This window comes from Acomys minous, assembly GCF_964271855.1.
Source record: "Acomys minous genome assembly, chromosome: 16".
NCBI classification, from domain to species: Eukaryota; Metazoa; Chordata; class Mammalia; order Rodentia; family Muridae; genus Acomys; species Acomys minous.
Window position 1 is genome coordinate 54058881 of NC_140498.1, and position 25676 is coordinate 54084556.

The 25676-nt window shown below is 45.4% G+C and overlaps 1 protein-coding gene across 6 annotated transcripts in view; it reads left to right on the forward strand.

Annotated features, from left to right (window-relative positions):
• STARD13 (StAR related lipid transfer domain containing 13) overlaps positions 1 to 25676 on the forward strand; it is a 233436-nt gene that overhangs the window by 114532 nt on the left and 93228 nt on the right. The window contains exon 1 of one of the 6 annotated variants that reach the window (XM_084764060.1): positions 13052 to 13284. The exons of the other annotated variants lie outside the window; for them this stretch is intronic. The gene's annotated coding sequence lies outside the window, so the exon portion shown is untranslated. Of the gene's footprint in view, positions 1 to 13051; positions 13285 to 25676 lie in introns of those variants that run through there. 6 annotated transcript variants of the gene reach the window in all.

The window sequence follows — 25676 nt, forward strand, 5'->3', positions numbered from 1 at the left end:
GGTCAACCAGTTTCCTCTACTTTAGCACTTTATATGTTATCATACATAACTGTTAACTTTTCTCCCTACCAAGAACTCAAATGTACTTTGGACCACAGAATTATAATTCCCCAGAGTGGAAAATGTGATGGCTTCAACCAAGTCTATGTGGGGTATTTTTGGCTCAGTTGTCTCTATGGACATCAATGAGCAAATCTGAAATCTATAAAATTCTTAACTCTAAGGAAAATACTGGTCCACATTTAGTGACCATCTGATATCCCCAGGCACTCTTCTAAGGGCTTAGATGTGTGAATTCATTCGTTCCTACTTACATGACATAAGTGTTGCCGCTACCCCTACTTTACAGGGAACACACAGGGAACATTGCCCACAGTAGTGAAGGCCAGACGTGAGCATAGGCAGCGAGGCTGAGGACCACTCTCTCAATGTCTCCAAACAGAATTTTGAAAGACATGCACCATAGATGAGCTTCTGAGATGTTATCTTCACCTTTGTTTTACGGCAGCAACAGAAAGCATCATAGTGGAGGAGGTGGAGGCAGAGCTCGGTGTCGCCAGGCACTGTCTGAACTTCTGTCCTCAGATAACTTAATCCGGTTCTCCAGAGTCTCAGCACTGCCAGTAAGAGCCGGGTAATCGAGGACGAGCTGGATGACTTCCACCCAGCTTTTCTTTTCTTTCTTTCTTTCTTTTTTTTTTAGTTATCAGATCTGAACTTAATTAATCTATGGTCTGTTTTCCGAAATGAAATTCTCTCGTAACCCCAAGTAGAAAATGGTTTCCTACCCATTTCCTATGAAAGTTATTGTATTTACAAATCATTTAATTTATCAGTGTTTCACAGGCCAGTGACGACCGTGAAATTAATTCCATCTTAGAAACAGTCAGCTTGGGAACAAGGGACAAATTACAGCAGATAGACTAGGGGCTGTTTCTTTAGAGTACCAAAGGCAGTTTCTCTGTGATGTTATCCATTACCAAAGAGGAGTGCGAAACGTTTTGTTAGTGGCTAAGAATTTCAACGGGCTGAGACTTTTTAGGGCCTTGCTATTTATATGTAGAGGGACAGCACAGATGGCTGCCTTCTCCCTTCTTCTTCATCTGTAATACAAATCTATGAAGACACAAGAAAGCAAGAGCACTATAGAAATGAACAGAAGTGGGATCAGAAAATGCTCTGGGGATGTTCTGTGTCTGTTAACATTATGGGCTGGCTCCCTGTATACACACAAGGTACCCATAGGGCGTTTATGGCCTCGAACTCAGAAAGGTCTGGTCTTTGGTTTCCACCTTGAAAACACTTTTTTAATTTTATTTATTTATTTATTTATTTATTTATTTATTTATTTTACTAATTGTGGTAAAATACAGGTAGCAGAAAGTCATCTTAACCATGTTCTTTTCAAGATTTATTCTGGTTTTATTTGTGTGTAGGTCCAGTGCTCATGAAGGGCCAGACGAGGGAGTCAGAGCCCCTGGAACTAGTGTTACAGGTGGCTGTGAGTTACCATGGAGGTGCTGGGTACTAAACTTGGGTTCTCTGCAGGAGCACCCAGCATTCTGAACTGCTGAGCCATCTCTCCAGCTCCTACTCCATCATGTTTAACAATGCCCGTCAGTGCTGGTAAAGAAATCCACATCCTTGGGGAAGAATCCCCAGAACTCTTCATCTTACATAAACTGAAACTCCATGTTTCCCAGTCTCCTGAGCTCCTAGCAAGCGCCATTTAACTTTCTATGAGTTTGTGGCTCCCAGTACTCCGCGTTAAGTGCTCTTCTGTGATACAGCACGGTTGGAACGTCTTTGCTATTTACAGCTAGATGAGGAGATGGGGCTAGAGTTCCCAGCATGTACAGGATCTTAAGTAGGGGCAGTTCACTGACTGATAGAAGGAACCACGCCCTGTCTTTGTACCCAGCACAGTTTCTGAGCTCATAATTTTTTCATAAAAGCTGCATTAAGGAATTTAATATGAGCACTGTCTGTTCTTGACAAGGACATGGGTTCCATTCCCAGCACCGACATGGTGGCTCACAGTGCTCTGTAACTCCAGTTCCGGGGGATACAGCGCGCTCTCTTCTGGCTTCTATGGAACATACACATACCCAGTCTCCTTACATGCACACTGGCAAAACACTCAAACCCATAAAATGGAAATAATAAATCTTTTTATAAAATTAGTGTTTCATTTATAATTATATTAATTGATATGTAGATTTTTGGGTTTGGGGTTTTTTTGTTTTGTTTTGTTTTGTTTTTAACAAGGCTACTTAACTGTGACAGTGCCATCCTCACTTTCCATGGGAGGGTGCATCTTGGTTCAGGTGTCCACAGTACTCCTTAACTTGCAAAGCTGTGAGGACCGGGTCTCTTGTGAGTATCAGTGTCTGGGGCCATATATCCAGTGGTGTCACACAGTCATTGTGCTTCTGGCTTGGAAATAGACTCTCTTCTTGGCATGGACAGATACACAGACTATTTGGATGAGCTTCCAAGAAGCCAACCAGTGGAGATTAGAGGCTCTCATACCCTGAATGGCAAGAGTAGGGTAGGTCACCAGCTCTCCAAGTGTCAGATCAGTATCCAGTTTGTAGGTGTCCTCAGCAACAGTGAGCCAGGTCCATAAGAGAGAATGTCCCAGATTTATTTATTTATTTATTTATTTATTTATTTATTTATTTTCTTCTTCTTCTTCTTCTTCTTCTTCTTCTTCTTCTTCTTCTTCTTCTTCTTCTTTTTGTTGTTGTTGTTTTGTTGTTTTTTGAGAAAAGATTCTCTGTGTAGCCTTGACTGTCCTGGACTCACTGTGTAGACCAGGCTGGCCTCAAACTCACAGAAATCCACCGGCCTCTGCCTCCCAAGTGCTGGGATTAAAGGTGTGCACCACCACTGCCCAGCTGAGTGTTCTAGATTTCAAAGCCCACAGGATAGGTGGAGAGTGGTCAACTATGATCAGCCACATTTCTTGGTCCTGGTGGCTGGCACGTGTGTGATTTAATAGAAGTGATGGTCTAGCCCTATTTAACATGGCTAGAGGCTGATATGTCTCCTCTTTCTGTAGTCTTCCACGCCAATAACTCTTAAATCATATCTGATGTATGTAGTAGCCATGTCTCCCTGTGATGAAACCGTCCCTATCTATTGATGGGCACTGTGATGTCATGGCTTAACCTCTGACTATATATAATTCAGGTCAAAGTGCCATCATGTTTGGTTTTAAAAATAAATAAATAGTTCACAAAGCGAAAAAATATTTAGGACACCGTAGATGGCTACTTGGACTAAGCTATGGATTAAAATAGACGAATTCTTGCTGGTTTGGAAGCAGTGAAGTAGATATTAGCTGTAATGTTCAGTTCTCCACTATCATAATGAAATACCAGAGAAGACTGGCTTACAAAGAGAAAAGGTTAAATTGGGGCTCACAGTCTTGACAATTTATCTTCATCAGGAAGCTCCATTGCTTTTGGGACAAGCTGCCCTCCTTACTACACATAGGAGGCCCAAAGAGAGAAATGATAGGATCCGAGCCAAAGCATTTCAGTGATGTAACTTCCTCTAACAAGGCCACACCTCTCGAGAGTCCCATCATCTCCCACTGACACCATCGGAAAAGACCAAGCCTGTCTCGTGGAGCCAGGACAGGCTGGGACAAACAGGTCACGCCTTGATCTCAGGAACCCTTTAGTGAGAGTTAGAGTCGGGGTCCAGACCCTTGGTGCAGCCTCGAGTGTTCTTTTCCCTAGCACACTCACTCTGCAACTGTGTTCCCCACCCACGCACCTCTGAGCTAGGCAAAGTGTCTTCACGCTCCAATACTGCTTTGCAAGAAGCAATAGTCTGTATGCCGTGAGGAAAAAGTCTACAGTTAAAACCCAAGGCTTCGTAAAGGATCAACAGTGGTCTTGTTTCCCTGCAAAGCTCTGCCAGCTGGAGGTTCCTACTTCTCAGAGCAGAGCACTGGCTCCTGACTCTGATGGTGAGGACCCCCGAGGGACTCAAATCCTCTGAGGTGTTTAGCAGCACAACTCCCTTTAAAAGTTTAACAGGCTCCACAGCCTCAGCCATTGTAAGAGAAGGAAAGAACAAGGGTAAAGCTATGGAAAAGCAAAGCTAAGGCTTATGGTGAGTTCTGAAGTCACGCAAGGGTCGTGGGAGCAGGCAGCTGCTGCTGTCACTCAGCGCTGATGTTCTGCCTTTGAACTGCTGGGACATTACAGGAGAGAAGCTAATCTTTTGTGGCCGTGCAGCTTGCCTGTGTTGATAAGTGTGATTAACAACGCTGAAGTCAAATACATTAGCGAATGCCTCATAGCTGCCAGGAACGCTCATGGCCACCCACGTTTCACAGCTAAATAAGAAACACAAGTCTCAGGAGCCTGGGATTCCTGAAACTGTTGTATGTACATGCCTCCAACTTTGATTCTCAAGTTGGTTTCAATCAAATCCGGGAGCGCTATTGTTAGAAAGCAGACAAATATAACCCCCCCCCCCCCCCAAATGAGGAATGTGCTTTTCTGTTTGTGAGATTCTGGGGTGGGGGTGGGGGTGAGGATGGCAATGTTTGCTCAAGTTTCAGAGAATTCTAGAGTCTGCAGGCTTCTCCAGATTTAAAAGCGAATTTTAAAAGAGGTGGAAACTTCTTTGCATAACCCAGTGCTTGAGGCTAACTAACCCTCAAGGCTCCTTAGGAAACTGGGTGGAGCAGTAAGTCAGCGACAAGGGCCCTGAGAGGGCTTGTCTCTTTCTTATCTGACTCCATTGTCCGGATCTATTGGCATGTTAATTGAGCAGGGCCTGTGCCTGGTATCATGGAATTCTTATTTCTCTGCCCAAGATAAACGGTATTACAGCTAAATCTTTGTTTGTTTGTTTGTTTTTTGATTTTTGGTTTTGGTTTTTTGTTTTTGTTTTTCAAGACAGGGTTTCTCTGTGTAGTTTTGACTGTCCTGGACTCACTTTGTAGACCAGGCTGGCCTCAGACTCACAGTGATCTTCCTGCCTCTGCCTCCCCAGTGCTGAGATTAAAGGCGTGTGCCACGACTGCCCGGTTTACAGCTGAAATCTTGAAGGAATATAAAATCCGATCCTTACAAGTCCTGGGTCACTAGACAGTATGGTAGGGGAGGACCAGACAGAGTTAGAACTGGGGTAGCCATACCGGAAGGAAAGGGCGCAGGTTTCAGGAGGGGCTGCTCCCATCTCATTGCCACAAACACTACACAGAGCCTGGCTTGCTCAGGCGGCCTTTACTCTTTCTGCTTCACTGTGGACTTTCCCTGCGCTGGGCAGCTGAGTGTCAGAGCTTCAAGTGCATTCCCTGCTGGGAGGCAGCTAACAGAGAAATGTGCCTCCATCAGCACCAGATTGTATAAGGGACGGTGACTTGATGGACAGCGTTTGTTTGTTTGTTTGTTTGTTTGTTTGTTTGTTTGTTTTTGGGACAGGCGTTTCGAGACAAGGTTAGCGTTGGGTATCCTGGACTCACTTTGTAGACCAGGCTGGCCTCGAACTCACAGTGATCGCCTGCCTCTGTCTTCCGAGTGCTGGGATTAAAGGCATGCACCACCACACCCTGCCCTTTTTTTATTTTTAATCATCATATATACTTTGGGAACTTTTGAAATGAAAAATATATATAGATTATTTTAATTTCATGTGTATGAATGTTTGCCTATCTATATGAATGCCTACCATGTGTATGCAATGCCTGAGGAAGCCAGAAGAGGGCATTAGATCCCCTGGAACTGGAGTTACAGATGGTTTTTAGCCACCCTGTGGGTGCTTGGGATGGAACCCAGGTCACCTGCAAGAGCAGCCAGTGCTCATAACCACTGAGCCATCTCTCCAGCCCCATAAAGTCATCCTTGTACCATAACGTTTCATTTTCTGACTTCCCATATGTACTGGCTCTAGAGTCATTTGGGAAGAAGAAGCCTCAGTTCAGAAGATACCCCCAATGGATGGCCTGTACTGTGTTTGTTGACTGATGGCTGATGTAGGAGGATCCAACCCACAGAGGGCAGAGTCACCCCTCCACAGGTGATCCTGGGTTGTATGAGAAAGCATGCTAAGCGAGTCATAGGGAGTAAGCCAGTAAGCAGCATTCCTCCTTGACCTCTGTTGGAGACCCTTCCTCTAGGTTCCTGCCCTGACTTTCTTCAATAATGGATTTATAAGCCATAAAGTGAAATAAGCCCTTTCCTCCCCAAGTTGCTTTTGGTCATGGCGATCTGTCACAACAAAAGAAACCTTAGGCCCCCATGCCACTCCCAAGGCAGTCGACTTTTTGCTGACAAAAATCATCTTTCATGTTTCTTTTTTGGGTAATATAAGCCTGCATCTGTTGGATAGCTTGTGGAATTTTACACACATTACAACTGAAAATGTCTGTGTCCAGTGGAATATCCTGCAGAGGCACCAAAACAGTGCTGCCATGTCCAAACCACAGCTGCTGTGGAGTGAAGGCCCTGCCATGCTGCCTCCGTGTACGGCCACCATCACTCCGCCATCATGCCCCACGGCCTCCGTGTACGGCTGCCATCACTCTGCCATCATGCCCCACAGCCTCCGTGTACGGCCGCCATCACTCCGCCACCATGCCCTGTGGCCTCCGTGTACAGCTTGCCATCACTCCTCCATCACGTCAGAACCTTCCTGCGGCAGATGTGTGCGTCTGGTTTTCCTTACAGAGTCTTTTTAGGAAAAGGAAGTTAGTTCTCTATAATGCAAGTGGCCAAATACATTACCTTGATTCACCTCAAAGTAAGAGCATCGTGGGCATGAAGGATGGATGGCTTTGAGGTGGAGCCAGAATGGATCAGGAAGACTTCCCCTTATATGTGGGAGGCCAGACGGGGCGGGGCCTGGAAGAGGTCCTGCATGCCCACTTGTGTGTGCGCATACAAGGACAGAGGTTGGCGAAGAGCATCCTCTTTATCTCTCTCCATCTTGCTTTCTGATCAGTGTTTCTAACTGAACCTGGAGCTACCCCTGTCAGTTAGCCCAGCTGCAGTGAGGGCCCAGGATCCTCCTGTGTCTGCCTGCACAGTCCCCCGAGATCAGTGCTGGGGTTACACACTTGCGCTGCTTTCCCAGGCTTTAACACGGGAGCTGGAGTCTGAACTCAGGCCCTCATGATTGCTGGGCACACACCGTGTGTCAGAGCTTGCCCATGGTGCAACTTGACTTCCAGCCACCACAGTTCTGTGCCTCCACAACCATCCACGGGAACAATGTGACAGCAGAAGATGAGGTGTCCACCTTGAAGTGAGATAGAGAACAAGGCAAGAGCAGTCTGTCGCCTTTGGAAAGTGAGTGAATTGACGGGGAGTCACGTATGAATCTGTGTATTTCCCCAGTCATTGTCTGGTCACTAGGATGTGGGTCTACTGGAGAGCAGTAGCAGTGTCAGATTGCCAGCTTCTGGTAATCCCACTCCAAAGAGGCAGGGGCTTGCTTCTGATGGCACTGGGGAGCGGCACGGCCTCCTTGGCCTGACTCCCCAAGATCCGCACTCAGACTAAGATAGGTGCTTAACACCCACGGATCCAAGCTATGAGCTTGCTTGTTTGTTCATCTGAACAGCTCGGAGATTTGTTGTCCAATAAACAGTAAGTCTGAGAACAGTTAAAAAACAAAAAACAAAAAAACAGATCCTATTTAGGTGGGAAAGAATTCTTTTCCAGGCACATAACGTGTGCACGCGCGCGCGTGTGTGTGTGTGTGTGTGTGTGTGTGTGTGTGTGTGTGTGTGTGTTTGGTTGGTTGGTTTGGTTTTTCAAGACAGGGTTTCTCTGTGTAGCCTTGGCTGTCCTGGACTCGCTTTGTAGACCAGGCTGGCCTTGAACTCACAGAAATCTACCTGCCTCTGCCTCCCGAGTGCTGAGATTAAAGGAGTGCGCCATCACGCCTGGCTCTTGTGTGTGTGTGTGTGTGTGTGTGTGTGTGTGTGTGTTTATGTGTATGTTTTATATACATGAAATATGTGTTTATATGGGACATCCACAGGCAACTGCACATTTATATGAAATAAATTAAGGACATAGCAAACTTGTTTATGGAGGAAAAAGGAATTAGCAATTATAAATAATAAAAATGGGCTGTTAAATTTTCTGTCTATATTCTGCAGTGTTGAGAATGTAAAATAAGCATCATTTTAGCATTGAATATTGTGTGTACTGGTTTTATTTTAAAAGATTCTAAAGAAATATTTCAAATCTTATTTTATTGGTTTTCAAATGTGCCTGATATTCTTTGAAGATAAAAATAATTTATTAAAAATGAACAAATCCATCCTATATAAGAATTACATCTTTACCGTAAACAGCAGTGTATGGTATATTTCTAGCTTTTGTTTTATTTCACTAATTACTTAGCATCTAAAAATCTAATTATGATCAAAATTAACATCTCTCTTTGGGCTCTCTAGTCAAGCAAGCCGGAACTTCTTTTTCTAACTCCCTTAGGTGTCCCATAGGCTTCGTGCCCTTTCTGTTTGCAGTGGTGAACTGAAGTGACCAAGCCGGTCGCACACAGCCAGCCACCCGTGAAGAAGTGGTTAGGGTCGGCTCCGCCATCGGAAGCCTCACAACCAAATCATACGGCTACCCAACAGGACCAAATCCCTTCAGACACAAAGACACCTTTGCTCCTTTGTTTGACATGGGTTCTTGTTCTATAGCCTAGGCTAGCCTATAGCTCTCTTTGTAGCCCAGGCTGCCCCGGGGCTCACTTTGTAGCCCTCGAAGGCCTGAGACCTGCAGCAGTCCTGCTCCAGACTCCTGTGAGCTCCCATTCCGGGCCAATCCAGACTGCAAAGGGACTGCGATGTAGCTCAGAGTGGGGCCACAGGAGGTCCTGGAGTCCATCACCAGCACTGGTCAGAGTTCATAAACAAACACATACCAAACCAGTTCCTATGAGCTGTGTGCAGGCTTGACAATGCCCCAGCTGTTTCCTTTTTGATGTTTCAACCCCAGCAGGAGGCCAACACCAGGGGCAGATTTTGTTACCTTGGTGGGCAGGATCAGGCAAGCAGAGTTTCTTAGACCTCGTGGCTGGGCAGAGACCATTAGGATATTTAGGCAAAATCATGATTGTCACCAGACAGGCAAGGGCTTCCCCACACTTTTACACTGCAATGCTTTTAGCCAGTCGGTATTTCTGAATACTCCAATTTTGAATACTCCAACACCATCCATAGTCAAGTGTTCCACCCATCAAAACCTATTTCTGAAGCTCAGAATCCTGCTTGTATGGGGGTGGAGTGGGGGAGGTGTTGACAGAGAGATGGTGACCGCAATGCTGGTAACACCCTTCTATCCAGTACAGAGTCCATCTGTAGACAGAGTCGCCAACTTGGAATGCTTGGGCAGATGCGCCTGGCACCGTGAAGGAGACTAACATGACTTGACAGAACAGGTGCTCAGACACTTAGACACGCTTACACACAAGCACCGCAATCAGCTGTTCCTGCAGAGGATCTGCGGGTTTGTAAAAATTACAGCTTGAATCAAATTCAGTTCTTTTGGTCCTAAGTGAAGTTTCTAAGATGCTGCCAATGGCATAGCGAACATCGGGTGTCGGGTGCGTGGGCCAAGCTCCGCCACAAGCGTTTCCCATCTAGTGACCCACTTACCATGTGCAACAGTCCTACTGGGGCCACCGTTATCGCCCACTAACAAAGAGAGACCACAAGTCACTTGTACAATGTCACAGGACTTGCCTTGCTTTCCGCGTCGTCGCCTCGGTCCCTCCTTCCAGTTTGTCCTCCTCAGTCAAGCGTGCTGATGCACACAAACGCTTTCTGGATTCTCCTGTTCCCCACCAGAGTTCCTGGCCCCGACCCGCAGCCCACTCACTCTGCTTTCTTTGCAGGCCTCTGTGTTCTCACGGCTTGCTTTTGGATAGCAGCATGTTTACATCCATAATCCAGACATCCAAAGTCTGAAAGCTTTTGAGTGTCACTGTGATAGAAAGTAGAAAGCTTTATACTGTGAACCTGTGTCTCCTGCACAAAATTGCCAAAAGTATTACATAAAATACTGACGCCATTACTGGAAAAATAAATATTGTTGGAAAAAAAAAACACTTTACTACCAAAATAGCCTTTAAGTTCAATGCAATCTCTATCAAATTCCAATGAAATTCTTCAAAGAAATTTTTTACAAAAATATGCCCCCCCAAAAAAACCCTGGAGGCCACGTGTATGACATATACATGAGACATAAGTGAAATTTGCATTTAGACTTGGCTTCCCATCCCCAGGATATCTCATTAGAAATGTATAAAATACTCTAAAAGTCCTGGTCCCAGATACTGAGTACTGCAGTTGTCCTTGTGAACCGGCCGTTGTAGAGAGCCATTGCGCTCACGCCTCTGTGGTGAATATGTGCGCTTTGTACATTATAACCAATCTGTTGGAGCATTTTTTAAATCCCATATTAGAATAGCCCTTTAGATTAGGAGCAAGAGACCACATATTCGACGTCCTGATGGAGAGCAAGAACAGACACCACCATGGGCAGTGAGGTGCCATACAGGACAGGCAAGCAGGCACCACCCATCTCTTCTCCTTTCTCTTAGCCTGGAGTCCACAGCCGCCCAGATCCCAGGACACCGCCCTCATATAGGAGGGGCCCCTTGACTCAGAAACTCGCTTCTTCTTAGCCACAAGCAAGGGCTTGTAACACCATCTAGGGACATTTACCCAAAAGGTCCATGTGTTTTCATTCAAGGATGTTTACAAACACCCTGGTTCCTGACTCAGACCCTTGTCAGCTGGATGACTTTCTCCAAGAGGAAGTGGGCAAGGGGGAGGATGGGGTGAGGAGAGAGCTAGCTGGATCAGATCAGGGAATCGAGCCCTAGCCTGTCTTCTTTCCAGCGGAGAAGCCACTCTGCTGGCTGGGATTCCAGTTTCAAGCCAAGGTCCTCACCTTTATCCATACTCCAATGCTTGGAGCCAGGAGCCCTTATCTAACCCAATGGGGAGCCCACCCGTTCACCAGCTGTGTACCTCTGCCCTTCACAGGCTTCCCAGACAACCGGTTCTAGGATTCCATTGAGTGAGATTGAAGAAACTGAGGTAACAAAAGTTTTCTAGTCAGGGCCAGGGAGCTAGCTCAGTTGGCAACGTACTGGCTTTGCCATCATGAGGACCTGAGTCCAAGTCCAGAAATCACATGAAAATACCAGGCACGGCATCCATTTTTAATCCCAGCACTGGGATGGAAAGCTGGGTGGATCCCCGGGACCTATTGGCCAGGGAGCCTAGCCTAGCCTACTTGGGAGATTCTTGGCCAATAGGAAAGAGCCTTTTTCTCCAAGAAAAGATGGTAAGCGCCCAAGAAACAGTACCCAGGGTTGTCTGTGGCGTACACGTGCATACCAGCAGTTCACTGTTAACTGTTCTCTGTGCCCAGCGTTTGCTGTATAGTTTCTCCCTGTAGAAGTCAAATACTGAACCTGAGCATGATTCCCACCACCCTTTTATCTGTTCCTCTCTTTATCTCCGCCTGTGATATGTAGTTTGCCTCCATCCCTCACCAGATGAAATATTCATGTTGATTTAATAATCTCTTATTGAAAAAGGACAATATGAAGGCTGACTGGTAACAACAAAGCCCTGTGTCATTGTCATTTAATCTTGCGGTTGCCTGTGTGATCGCTGGTTATTACTTCATGCCTTTCATTTTCACAGACACTGAGAAAAAAAAAAAACTTCGACACAATAACCAATCAGTGCGCTTGTCCCTGGGGAAGACTTTTTCTCTGAGCCTGCAGTTCTTTGTCAGAGGGTTGGGACCTCCCCATTTCACGTTCACAAGCCTGTTGTTGTCCTTGTCCAGCTAGTGACTAGGCAGCCTTATCAGTAAGACTTATAGGTGTAGCTTCTGACAGGACTAGGAAACAGTCGCTCGCAGCCAACTCCCTCTCTGCCTCTTCCAGAATGATTCTTCCGCCTTAGGTGTGTGGTACATGTTCTGGTTTGTGCTTAGGTGGTGCCAAATGGTCTTTCCTGAAAGCATAGATATACAAATAGCAGTATGCCAGCAAAGCAGTTGTATTAATGTATTTAGGAATACACACACACACACACACACACACACACACACACACACACACACACGCAGCAACAATTGAGGAAAAAGAGGCCATGATTTTGAAAGAGACCATGGTGGTTTGGGAGAGAGGAACAGGAAAGGGGAAATGGAATGATTAGATTATAATCTCAAAATATATATGCATATATATGTGTGTATATATGTGTATGCATGTATGTGTGTATATATATATATATATATGTAACTTAAACTTAGTTCTTCTCACCTGGGATTCCTACAGAATTTAAATGTTCCATCTTAATTTCATAGCACTCACATGGGCTGTCTGTGTGGCCATCCTTATTAACTATACTTGCTAGTAACTCATCTGGCCATGTATTCTCTTGACCCAGAGACCTCACTGACAATGTAAATATTAGCAATGCTCTGCCTGGGGTATAACATCACTGCCTGTCAGCAATGACTTGGATTTGGGATAGACGGTAGATGATATATGCGACAATGTTGTCATGTCTGATTTTAGTCTGTCCCCCTTTTCCATCTTGTTTCACAATATGAACATGTCACGGGGTGTGTGTATGTGTGTGAGTGTGTGTGTGTGTGTATGTGTGACTGTGTGTGTGTGTGTGTGTGCACGCGTGTGCGCGCACTCATCTTTTGAGGCTCATAAAACTTGGCAAAAATTAAACCTGGTTTGAAATGTGTCTCCTCATTCTTATAAAGTTTTAGGCTCACTTGAATGCGATTGGTTGGGTAAGGAGCCTGCTTGGCCTGATGGCAGGGGACCTGGGATAAGGAGCCCACTCTTGGCTTATGACAGACAGACTGGCAGCATTTCCCATTGGTATGTGCAGGGTGGCGGAGCCAGTTTTAAAAGAGCAGATTTATAAAAAATCCAGCTGTGAGTTTTCTTTCTTTTTTTTTTTTTTTTTTTTTTTTTTCTCCTCTTAGAGCTGGAAGGCGGGGCCAAAACCAACCACAAACTAGGCACTCCATTGATCAGGTTAGAGTGATGTGGGCCCCGTCTCACAGACAACAGCTAAGCACAGAGGAAATATTAGCTGGCAGAGATAAGAAGAGGAAGCCGTGAGAGGCGGAGGCTCCATCTGTCAGTTTCTGAGCGGCAAGTTCTCAAGACAGCAGACAAGGAAAGGAAGAAGAGAGTGGTTTTGTTCCAAAGGCACAGCACAGCCTAAGGACATTTTCTAACAAAGTAAGTTTGTGCCGTGTTCATTTGAAAAGGAGGCTGTGGTGGTGGGAAGAGAGCGTCCTTCCCATCTGGGCTGCGAGGGGATTTGTTTCGGGTAAATATGAAGTTTGTTCCTCTGGTAGATCTGGCCCCAAGGAGAACATTCTTTTGCCAAGAACTTGATTTGATGCTCACAAGCAGCACTTGTGGTCCCATTATTTATTTTAAAGACATGTAAAAGCGACAGAAGGGTCTACTTTATGTTTCAGATCTCAGATTACAGACATGGACTTCTGTCTTTCCTTCTTCTGTGTCTCCCCTTCCCACCTCTCCTTCTTTCTCTCTCACTTGCCCCCCCCCTTTTTTTTTCTTTTTTCTTTTTTTTTTTTCCCTGTTTTTAAACCTCCTGGAACTGGGAACAAGATTGCTTGTATCTTTCCTCAAAGATAATTTAGTGTGGCAGTAGCTCACCTTTTAGAGTTTACGGGGCTGGCAGAAATTAACCGTCGGTTCGCTCAGTAGATGAACAGATCGTTTAAACCTCCGACTGGCCTTCCAAATTGTGCAGTTGTTGTGACACTGGTTTTTGAAGGCAGCTGTTTTCTGGGTCTTTTTGCAGAACACAAACGGACTCATGAGATAATCCTGCTGTTTATGTGTGGAACATTTTCAGCGTATTCGTTTTCAAGCAAAGCTAGACTGTATGGTTCTGGGTGGCTGTTTGTTACCTCCAAATGGTTCATATTCAATGTCAGATGCCATGTGTCTTATTAGGCATGGATTTGTCTAATTCCAGTGGGAGATTAAAATAGTGATTTGAATAGCAGATTCTCTGAGGGGGGAAAAAAGAAAAAGGCACGTTGGAACCAAAGATGATCTCTTTTTAAGCCACATGGGCAACAAGAGACTTGTGTGCGTCTGTGTGAGCCGGCTCTGTAGTATAAACGAAGAGTGGCAGCACCGGCTGTAAACTGGCAGAGGCGGACACCACTCAGGGTTATGGCCCAATATGGATGTCAGAGCTCTGTTGCATGTGTGGGAAAATGGCCACAGTCCAACGTCTGGAATCATTTATCTTCCACCAGTGCCTAGAAGACAACTGTTTTAATGCATTGTACAAAAATCCTCACTGACTGATTTCATTTATCCAGACGGGGCTCAGTGACGGATGATGGGGACAGCTCTCCGTGGGAGGGGGCTGTGCTGACCTCTTTCCCATTCCCTGACACCTCCAATGACATGGTGCCACTGCCAAAGCCAAGTGGGTTTCCATACACGTTAGTCTGTTCTTGTTGGGGAAACCAGAAACCAAATGTTTGATCTCACTGTCCTTTCTCTAGTGTCTGTTTCCCATAGTGTAGCTCTGAAACAAATCAGAGGAAGAAAATGTCAGTAGGCAGGGCCCCATGGAAGCTAGATAGGGTTAAAGTTGGATGTATGATGTTCTTAGGCAAATACTGGAAGATTCGGGTGTGTGTGTGTGTGTGTGTGTGTGTGTGTGTGTGTGTGTGTGTGTGTGTGTGTCTGTTTGTTTGAGACAGGGTTTCCCTGTGTGCCCGTGGCTGTCCTAGACTGGCTTTATAGACCAGGCTGGCCTCGAACTCACAGTGATCCACCTGCCTCTGCCTCCTGAGTGTTAGGATTAAAGGCGAGCGCTGCCACACCCAGTGCAACATGCAATTGTTGGTCTCTGTGTCTGTGTCTGTCTGGGGGCATCGTTGATATGCCAGCCGGTGTGTTTGATTCTGTTATTAAAAGTTTCTTATTCTTTGAAGGTTTCAGTGTATACTGCTCTACATCCTCCCCACTCCAAGGCCCTCTATGTCACCCACCCTCCTACCTAGCTTCAGGTCCTGTTGTTGTTGTTGTTGTTGTTGTTAATAACCCAAGTCCAGTTAGTGTTGCCCATGTGCACATGGGTCTGTGAGCAGCCACTGTGCAGAGGCAATGTACCAGGGGCCATATCCCCAAAGGAGAGTGAAGCTTCTTCCCCTAGCAGCCTTCCATTGCCAGGAGGTCCTCCACAGGGGTGGGGCCCTAGACCTTTTCTGATCCAGCCAGCCAGTGTGTTTTACCTACCTAAGTTCCTATGAGCTAACATGTGTGTCCCATGGAGGAACATCTGGCTGGTTTTTGCCCCCCATGTCAGATCTTATAGGGATACTTAAAACTTGTTATAAACACCAAGCCCATTCAGATGCTTTGGGTTTTAGTCACAACCGTTGTGTTGCATAAAAGACACTTAACCCCTTAATAAGCGTATTTCATTGCTTGTAAGTGGAGTGAGTGAGTTTAGCCATCTCTCCCAGAGGAACTTCAAAGTCAGCAGAGTGTTAGTTCTCCGCACAGAAGCCGCGTATGGCCTTGCCTTCATCTCCCCAGACTGACTCAAAACTAAAATTGAGTGGTCACATGTGGTGATGGCTCTCTCCCACTAAGTGGACTTTTTCTTTTATTTACTCCTCACAATTTTCTAGCATTGTGAAAAACCAGTCATTTTCTTAATTAGCTTTGAAGTTTTAGAAATTGGATTAAAATTGATGCAATAAGCTCCCTAATATAAAGAAACCAGGTTATAGTGCCAGTTAAGATCCCTAATATCGGCCAGGTGGTGGTGGTGCATGTCTTTAATCCTAGCACTTGGGAGGCAGAGGCAGGTGGATTGCTGTGAGTTCGAGGCCAGCCTGGTCTACAAAGCAAGTCTAGGACAGCCAAGATAACACAGAGAAACCCTGTCTCAGAAAGAAAAAAAAAAAGAAAGATGCCTAATATCTTTGTCCATTTTACAGACCCAACTATATACTGTGTAGAATATGTCCATATATATGTTTATTATCAGGTAAATGTATATATTATCTTCTTGAACTGTTTCATTAAAAGTGGTTATGTATAAAATACAAAGCAATGAAGATAGCAGGCCTAAGTGTGCTGTGTTTTTAAGCATTTTCATTTGGCGTGATATACAGGTAAACAGCCATTAGTGCTAAGGAAATCAAAAGTCAGACCTCCCTGGGCCTTTTCCACTTGGCTGCCTCTAAATCATGGATATCCTTTAGCTAGGACAGAGTGCACTGTGGGAATTCTGATGGCTCTGTGAGCCACCCACTCAACTGTATGGCCTTAGGCCATACTGGGTCCTACAGGCCTGCAGCTCTGCTTCTGCATTACGGGTGTAAGAGTGTTGGCCTTACCCTACGAGGCTGTCTTGAAGGTCAAATGGCACCATATGCATAGAAATGTTAAACCTCTTTCTTTCTGGAATATTCCATACCCCACCCCACCCCTTCTTACCTCCTCAGAGATATCTTTCTTTCAATGCTCCGCATCTCTGCCAGAACCAGCCAGCTCTCTGTGCCAGGCCCCTCGCATCCAGCAACGGCCCCATCGCAGGCCCCCATGCTCTGTATGGTCCTGTTCTGGGCTCCACCAAATATTTTCTCTGCCATGTTTTGGAGGGTTCTATTTTATTTTATTTTTATGTGTGTATATATGTACTTGTGTGAGTTTGTGTATGCCACAGGCATGCAGAAGCCTCTAGAGGCCAGAAGACCGCATTGGGTCCCCTGGAACTTGAGTTACAGGCAGTTGTGAGCTGCTGCGTGGGTTCTGGGAACAGATCCCAGGTCCTCTGGAAGAGCAGCCAGTGTTCTTAGTGTCTGAGCCACCTCTCCAAGGCCCTTTGCTACCCTGCTTTTGAAAAACTATTTCTGTACTTCTATCTTTCATACTTTTACTTTTGCTTCACTTTTGTATTTAAGTTGAAAGCTTTGTTTTAGCTCCTGCCTTAGACTAAGTCATTCGTAATCGCTCTTTTGGCTTCTGGACCTAGTCTCTAGTATTTTTTTTCCATTATCATACTTTTTTGCTTTGCACTTTCCCTCTGTCCTTCCTGCTTTACTCTTTGCCTCTTTACACATTCCATCTCCTTGACCTTTTTAGTCATTAATATGCTTAGATGTAAAATGTGCTTAGTTTTATTTTCAGTTTCACATGTGAGTACTGTACTGATGTCATCTCCACCTCTCCTCCTCTAACTCCTCCTCACCCCCTCTCAAACCATGGCCTGTTCTTTAATTACTGTTCCATATGCATATACACACGTTTCTGTGCACAGTCAGTCACATAGGCACGGTAACACACACACACACACACACAGCCACACACACAGCCTGATGAGTACATTCAGTGTTGCTCATGTTGATATTCGTTTAAGGTTGCCACCTTGGGATGGGATGATCCATGGGGCGGGGGCGTGCCTCTGGAGAAGTCTGACTCTCCTCTCCCAGGATCCATCAATTGCATGTAGCACTTCATTTAGGGGTAGGGACTTATGCAATTTTCCATGTTGGCATGTCAACTGGTATTGTCATCACTCAGATCTTGTTTAAGTGACTATTGTTGACATGTCATGGGTTCAGCATCCCTGTGATATACAGAGGAAATAACCTCACAGCAGACATCCTGGTCCTCAGCTCTTACAATCTCTCTTCTCACTCTCTGTCATGTTCCCTAAGCCTTGGCTGGAGGGGTTGATGAGGGGTGGGAGCTATACTTATCTGTGACTTTAAGAATTATTTTGCATACAGTTATAGATTACACTGACTTGGCAGTAGTGGTGTGTGTACTTTTGGGGAAGCCAACAGTAGAGAACTGAGTTTTCATGCTGCCCTGAGATTCCAAAGCTACTTTAAATATCACTAGTCTGTGATGCTTTCTTCATTCCTGACTCCCTTAGTATATGTTTGAATCACGTCTTTATCTTGTTCTTTCTTTATTGATACGATAGCCATCACTTGGAGTTCTTTGTTGATATGTCATCTGTTACTTGACTGTCTGGCACTCACTGTTGTTTCTCCTAACTACAATGTTGGTGATCAAGTTATATTTGTTGCATAAATGAAAAGAAAGTGTTGCCCGGCAGTGGTGGCGCACACTTTTAATCCCAGTACTTGGGAGGCAGAGGCAGGCAGGTCTCTGTGAGTTCGAGACCAGCCTGGTCTACAAAGTGAGTCCAGGACAGGCAAGGCTACACAGAGAAACCTTGTCTCGAAAAACCAAACCAAACCAAACTAAAAAAAGAAAAGAAAAGAAAGTATCCCCTACCTGTTCCTTGTGGTATTTTTCCATTGTACACTTTTTGGGACACTCCAGGTAACCATGTGTCTGAAACTACTTGACCACTATGATGACCTACAGACCCTTTAAGACTGAAAATCTGCAGTTTTCAGTAGGCTTGAAGTGTTCACTACTAGATAAAATGCTAGCCTACAGGTCCTATCTCAGCGCTGCTAATCACACATTCCCTTTAATTTTGTGCTTGTTCATGTGTGCACACGCTTGTGTGTGTATGTGTGTCTGTGTGTCACATGAGTGCAGGACCTGTGGAAGCCAGAAGAGGCTGGAGGATCCCCTGGAGTTGGACTTACAGGAGGGTGTAAGGCCAGTAAAGGGTGTTGGGGTTGGGATGTGAGCTCTGGTCCTCTGCAAGGTATAGTATGTGCTCTTAACTGCTGAGCCATTTCTGTAGCCAAGAGATGGAAAGCCTAGCTACTTCAAGGTCTCTTTCAAATGAGGATAAAAACAAGAAAACTTGAATGTACTTGTTAAAGGACAGTGAAGAAACTATGTAAATTATGGAAGCTTTCTATAATCTTGCACTTAATGGCTTTTTACACAGAATAGCTGGCAGAGGTGAAGCCATTCTACCGTAATTTCTCTGCGTGTTGAGTCAGGATGAACACAGGGGTAACTCGAAACAACCTTCCACCCAGTCAGGGCTGTGCAGCTGCCGAACACTCAGCGTACACACTGCGCATCATGTCCCTCTGTGCTAGCAAACAGAGGTCAGCTCTCCAGCGATGCTGAGAGTGCACCTGGTTCTCTGTGCCGCCACGCCCTGTGCTCTCAGGGATGATGCCAGAATGAAAGATCGACAGTTGGTACAGCTTTGCCTTGGGGTACATCTCTGTAGTCCTAAAGGTTCTGACACTTATGGACCATCTTTAAAGATGTTTCTAGATGCTTCTGGTTGAGTATATGTTCTGTTCACTGCAGAGTAAATTATGCAATTCCTCTGTTTTCTGTTTAAATGACAAGAGAATGCCCACTTAACAAATGAATATAAACACAGTAATGAATACAAAAATAAATTCCCAAGTAGACGAGAAGTAGACAGACATGCAATGTTGGTGTGGACAATTTGAGAGTGTCAGGGGAAGGCAGAATAGAATCCTGGGAGATTAATTCTACTTGGGAACCCATGTCTTAACAATCAGAAAAATCATTTTCATGAAAGAACCCCATTTGTCCTCAGTAAGGCTTCAGAAGTCTGAAGCGACACCTTCATGGCATCATGTTCTAGTTCACTCCTTCCAGGAACTTTACACACACACACACTACATACCACACACACACACACACTACATACCACAGACACACCACACACATATACCATACACTTACCACGCACCACACACACACGCACACACTACACCACGCATACACACACACACTATACCACACACAGACACACACACCACACACACACCCCTCACATATTCCATACACACACATACTACATACCACATACACACACCACATACTACACACACACACACACACACACACACACACACACACACACATACCACATACATACACCATTCACACACACACACACACACACACACACTATATACCATACACATACATACAAGCTAGCTCTGGCCCTGGGACTCAGTATCCCTCAACCAAGGAGGAGGAAAGACGTGCAGACTGAGGTGTGCAATTGTCCTCCCTGATCACCTGCATCTTGCACCTACAGCAAAGTGCAAGAAACCCCATCAGAATTTACTCAGAAGCCCCTCAGTGGCCTCCACGCTGTGCTGCTGGGCTTCTTGGGCCTAGAGCCGTCGTCCTTCGTCGCATGCTTATTTTCCTGCGTCCTTGACTGTCTGTCCGCAGTGTCTGCACCCGGCCCAGCCTTGACTGCGCCATGCGGGGTACACCAAGAGGACCCCAACAAGCCCATGGAAGGCAGTTTCTTTTCTTTTCTTTTCTTTTTTAATTAGCCATAAACAACCCCTTGAAAGAACCCTGTGCTCTCTCTAGGGGCTCCCTACCTGGTGTTCTTCCGGCTTTGCATGCAATGAGTAAAACCACAGAGGGAGTTAAGCAGGAATACAATGACCTGAGCTCAGTTTAGATGAAAGCAGTTGATTTGTTTGTTTGTTTGTTTGTGTGTTTTGTTGTAGCTGAGGATAAGACTCTAAATTAGATGGACTTTCTATGCCAGGCGTTAGAGCAAAGAACAAGAAGATACGTTCGTCTTTAGAGTTGACTGTTGTCACGCCCTGCCTCACACGCTTGCTTAAGCAAAGAGGGTGTGTTTCTTTTCAGTCCCCTCCACATTTGCTAATTTGGTCCCAATGTTCCTCTTACCCAAGTCCTTTGTCTCTGTTGCTGAGTATACATAGTAACAGTTAGCACAGTAGCATGTATCTCATTTCAACCCGTCATCTTTTGAGCGCCTACTGTGGAAAGGAAGTAACCGTACAGCATGCCGTCCCATCCTAGGTCAGGGAGGGTGATGACTCAAGAAAGAGTGACTTCCCCGCAGCTGCAGGGCTTGAGGCAGCGTACATATTCAGATCTAATGAGAAGAACTGAGAACCTTGATGGATGGTGCAGAGGGGAGGCGGCGACAAATGCTACCAAGCAAAAGTGCAACAACTTTAAAGAGTTTGGTGTCGTATAAAGAATGAAGGAGTGGGAGGAGCCGGTGCAGTGGTTCTTTGTCCTCCTAACACTTCAGTCCTTTAGTCTCGTTCCTCCTGTTGTGGCGGCCCCAACCATACAGTCGTCAATCAATTGCTACTTCATAACTGTAACTTTGCTAAAGTTATGAATTGTTATGTAAACCTGTGAAAGGGTCGGTCGGACCCCCCCCCCCCAGAAGACCCGAGTTCAGTTGCCAGCACCCAAATGGCTCGATACCATCTGTCACTCCAGTCCCAGGGATCCGATGCCGTCTTCTGGCCTCTTTAGGTAGTGCACACACATGGTGCACATACATGAAAGCAAAACACTCATACACATATGATAAAAGTGCATAACTAGAGAGGAATAACTGAGTGGACCCCAGCATGCTATTAGAAATATCATTGTGTGGGAGATGGGACTTGAAAGGGAAATAAACTCAATTATTCTAAGTCTCGACATTGTCTTATAACATGGCTACATGTGTCTGGAGGCTCGTGATGACCGCTCTTAAGTTTAGGATATGTATCCTGGAGAAGAGCAGATCAAAGAAGAAACAATGATTTTGTGAATAGGCCCACACATCAACCCATTCAACAATTGTTAATAAATGTGCCAAGGCCATTAGGTCATTGTAACACAAGAAATAATTCAACTAGTCAACTTAAGCTCCTCTCATGGAGCTTATGGCCAGAGGGGAGGACAGCCTCCAAACCAAGAGGAGGAGGCTGATGTTGGTGCTGTGACATGAGACTTCATGGACAGCGAATCTCGGCTTACAGTGGGTTCTTTTGTCTACTCTGCAAGCACACACAACACTAGCTACATCCAGCATTGCTGAGCGTGTGCCGCCCTTACAGAGACAATGTGCTCATCGATGGGAGAGGAGAGAATACACAGAGACCATGTTTGCAGATGTGTAAGCTTGCTTCATAGACTGGAGAGCATCTTTAACTCTGAGGTACTCGCTTCAAGCAAGCTTTTACTGGGTTGATTGTCAAGAAAGCTGTTTTTGGAGTCAGGTGTGGTGGCGCACGCCTTTAATGCCAGCACTCAGGAGGCGGAGGAAGGTGGATCGCTGTGAGTTTGAGGCCAGCCTGGTCTACAAAGTGAGTCGAGGACAGCCAGGGCTACATAGAGAACCCCTGTCTCAAAACAAAACAAAAACAAAAAAATGCTGTTTTTTTAAACAAGCCATTCTCAACAGCTAAGTCAGTTAGAAGCAAATAGCTATATACTTCAATGGTAGATATGGCCTATAGTCCTGAGCAGTGAGGGTTCCTTGTGTGAGATATGTGTGCTGCGGATAGGGGTACCTAATGACACCAACCTCTTAGCCCTACTCAGGGTTAGCAGGACCTCGGTGACCAACATCTTCATCTGGTGACATCGCAGTACAGAAAAGGCATCATATTTGGAAAGGGTGGAAGCACGTCATGGGGGTGAGCGCGCCATATGCGTTCCCGCATGCTCATGGTTTGCAGTGCGGGGGAGATGCTGCTGCAAGTATGCAGCAATTTCCCTTATCCAGCATCTTGTTACCTATGGCTTCTGTTGCTTATCACAGTCAGAAAATAGCAAATGGAAAATTCTAGAAATAAATGGTGCATAAGTTCTAAGTTGGTTGCAAAGCAGAGTAATATAATGTAATCTCACACCTTCATGCTCCATCCCTGTTGGTACCGACTCATCCATTGGCTATAGTATCCACACGGTATTTGCTACCCACCTCTTAGCGGTCACCTCAGTTATTACATCAACTGTCATCTGGAGCCTTTGGATGTACCCCCATGATAACAGGTTGAGATCTGTCAGCACAAAATAACTACTGGCAAAGTAATTTGGTCTTCTAAAATTATTTAAATAAAATACACAAAATGAAAGTGCTGAAATTTCAGTCCTCTGCACAACGTTTGGCAGACCTTCACTTTCACACTGAATTGTGCGCTCCTTAACCTAACGATAGTATATACACCACATGGCTCTCATCTGCCAATCACAGGATACATTACCTCACAGTGTCCTCACGGCCCCATTGCAGATAAGAAACTGAGACTGAGACTGGGTAAGGCTTACTAACTTTCCAAGATGATGTTGCTGTGGAGAAACTGACAATTTCCAAATTATCCCCGCCAAGATAGTTTCTGCTCTCATCTTGTGTTCTGGAGACTGAGGAGATGGCCTGGTCAGTACAGTACTTGCCACATCAATGTGATAATCTGAGTGTGAGTCTCCAGAACCCTTGTAAAAGTTGGACTTGGCCTCACATCTGTAATCCTGGTGCTTGTATGGGGAGAGAGAGGGGGAGACAGAGAAGTCCCAGAAGCTCACGGGCCAGTTAGCCTGTGGAGAACAAGAGATCCTGCCTCTCTCTCTCTCTCTCTCACACACACACACACACACACACACACATGCACACGCACACACATGCACACGCAGGCACACACACAGATGAAAGATGTTAAAGATCCTTTGAGTTCTTAAACAGTCTGTTATGAACCTTCTGTGGGTGCCGGTGGCTGGCAGCACTGAAACAGCTGGTTTGTGTCCCTGACACAATCTGGTTGCTATGAGATCCTTCACATAGGAAAATTTTCGTCAACTCCAGGTGCCTGGAACACCAGACAGGCAGACTTGCTAAGAGTCAGATGAACACAGCTGTGAAGGAGGCTGGGGAGGTTCAGGTTGTGTTGGGGGATGTGGAGGTTGTTTGCCGCTGTTGTGTGGGATGGAGGGTATTGTATTGTTTCAGTGATGCTGGGGATTGAACACAGTGATGCTAGGCAGGTGCTGCATCCTTAGCTGCGTCCTTAGCCTTCAACCGCCACTTTGTGTTTTGGCTGCCAAGGCATTTCCAAAGCTGACTTGTAAAGAGATGAAGATGAAACAGACAGTTGATAAGATGGCGTTAGTATACACATCACATTAGAATAGGTGAAGGTGTTGACCCAGTACGATGGAATTGGCACATCTAAAGTGGCAGCGGCAAAATGAACCGTTTTAAATGCTAGTCATCGCTCTGAGCTATCGCCTTAGTCCAAATGTGTTCTTGCTGAAGATGAACGCATCCAGATCATGCCCCCTTCCCGGATGACAGGAAGAACAAAGGAAAACAAACAGTTTACTCCAGTCTCATAAAAAGTTCTTACACACGAAGTAAAAAAGAGCATGGGAAAAGATGAGGATTTTTTGTTTTGTTTTATTTAAGTTTTTCCTTGAAGTCCCTGCAAGATTGCAGCTCACATAAAGCGTGGGTACGTGTGTGTTTACACAAGTGAGGGCTGGCCTGCCGGAGGAGTTTCAGTCAAAGCCTCTGGAAACCATGGCCATTTTTCAAAATGACTAATAGCGTTTATATATTATCTCTCTTTCTTAAAAAGTGGTTTATCATTTCTTCTTTTTAGTTAAAAAAAAATCCATTTCCACTTTCTCCAAAGTGAGAGAGAGACATGTCTTGGGGTTGAGAACCCCAAAATAGATTTATTTTGAGTCTATTCAGTATTCTCCCCAGTACCAACACAGCACCAGAGCACCGTGGAGTTCCCCCGTTAACAAGCACGGCTGCTTAATATCTAGTCCTGCAAAAGCTGATACCTGAAAATATGTTATGTAAACATGCATCTATATCCAAACTTTAAAAATGCCAATTAGCATTCCTACCATCTTAGGAGGGTCTACATTTACAAGGATAAGAGATTTTTTTTTTTTTAACTCAGAATATATTTTGAAAGTCAAAAGCTACCCATCAGGAATAAAGGTGGCACAGTGGTTATCTCCACAGCTGAAGTAAGCCAATCCAAGCCACGTGGTGGCTCACGCTTTTAGTCCCAGCACTAGGGAGGCAGAGTCAAGTGGATCTCTGTGAGTTCGAGGCCAGCCTGGTCTACAAAGTGAGTCCAGGAGAGCAGGACTGTTTCACAGAGAAACCCTGTCTCAATAAACCAAACCAAACAAAACAAAACAGTATAAAAAGGGCAGGTTTATTTGGAAGCTGCGGCTCCTGGGTGAGTTCAACAGCCTCAGGGGATGAGGCCAGAGGAAGCCGCACCCGGCTATAGCGGGTGGGTGGGGTTTTTAAGGATTGCCATGTGCTGGACTTGGGGAGCCAAACTGCTGGCTCCAGGTGAGGGGGTTGGGCGAGCTCTCAGGAATGTCAGGAATGTGGAGGCTTTCCTCCTCCGAGGGGGCAGAGTTGGAGAGAGGGAATGAAATTTACCAGATCACGTGGGGTTGCTGGGAGCAATGGGAGCTGACAGCAGAACAGCTGCTCTTCCGAAGGACCTGGGTTCAGGTCCCAGCACCCATGTGGTGGCTCACAACCATCCGTAACTGCAGTTCCAGAGAATATGGCATCCTCCTATGTCCTCCTCAGATGCTGCATGATGTGGGACGCATACTACAGTAGGCAACCACCTATACACAGAAAATGAAATGAATAAACCTAAAAAATAAAAATTGAGACGGTTCATCTTAATAAGGTGACTTGAAGAGTAGAATATTTCCAAAATAAAATATTAACCATCTCTCCACATTTAAACTCAGGTTCATTTACAAAATTGCTATGAGCACTTAGGGAAATATCTCGTCTCAAAAGGGATATGTGTGTGTGTCCCACATATCACAAACAGATGTCCACTGTTGCACTGCTGTGGCTTTTC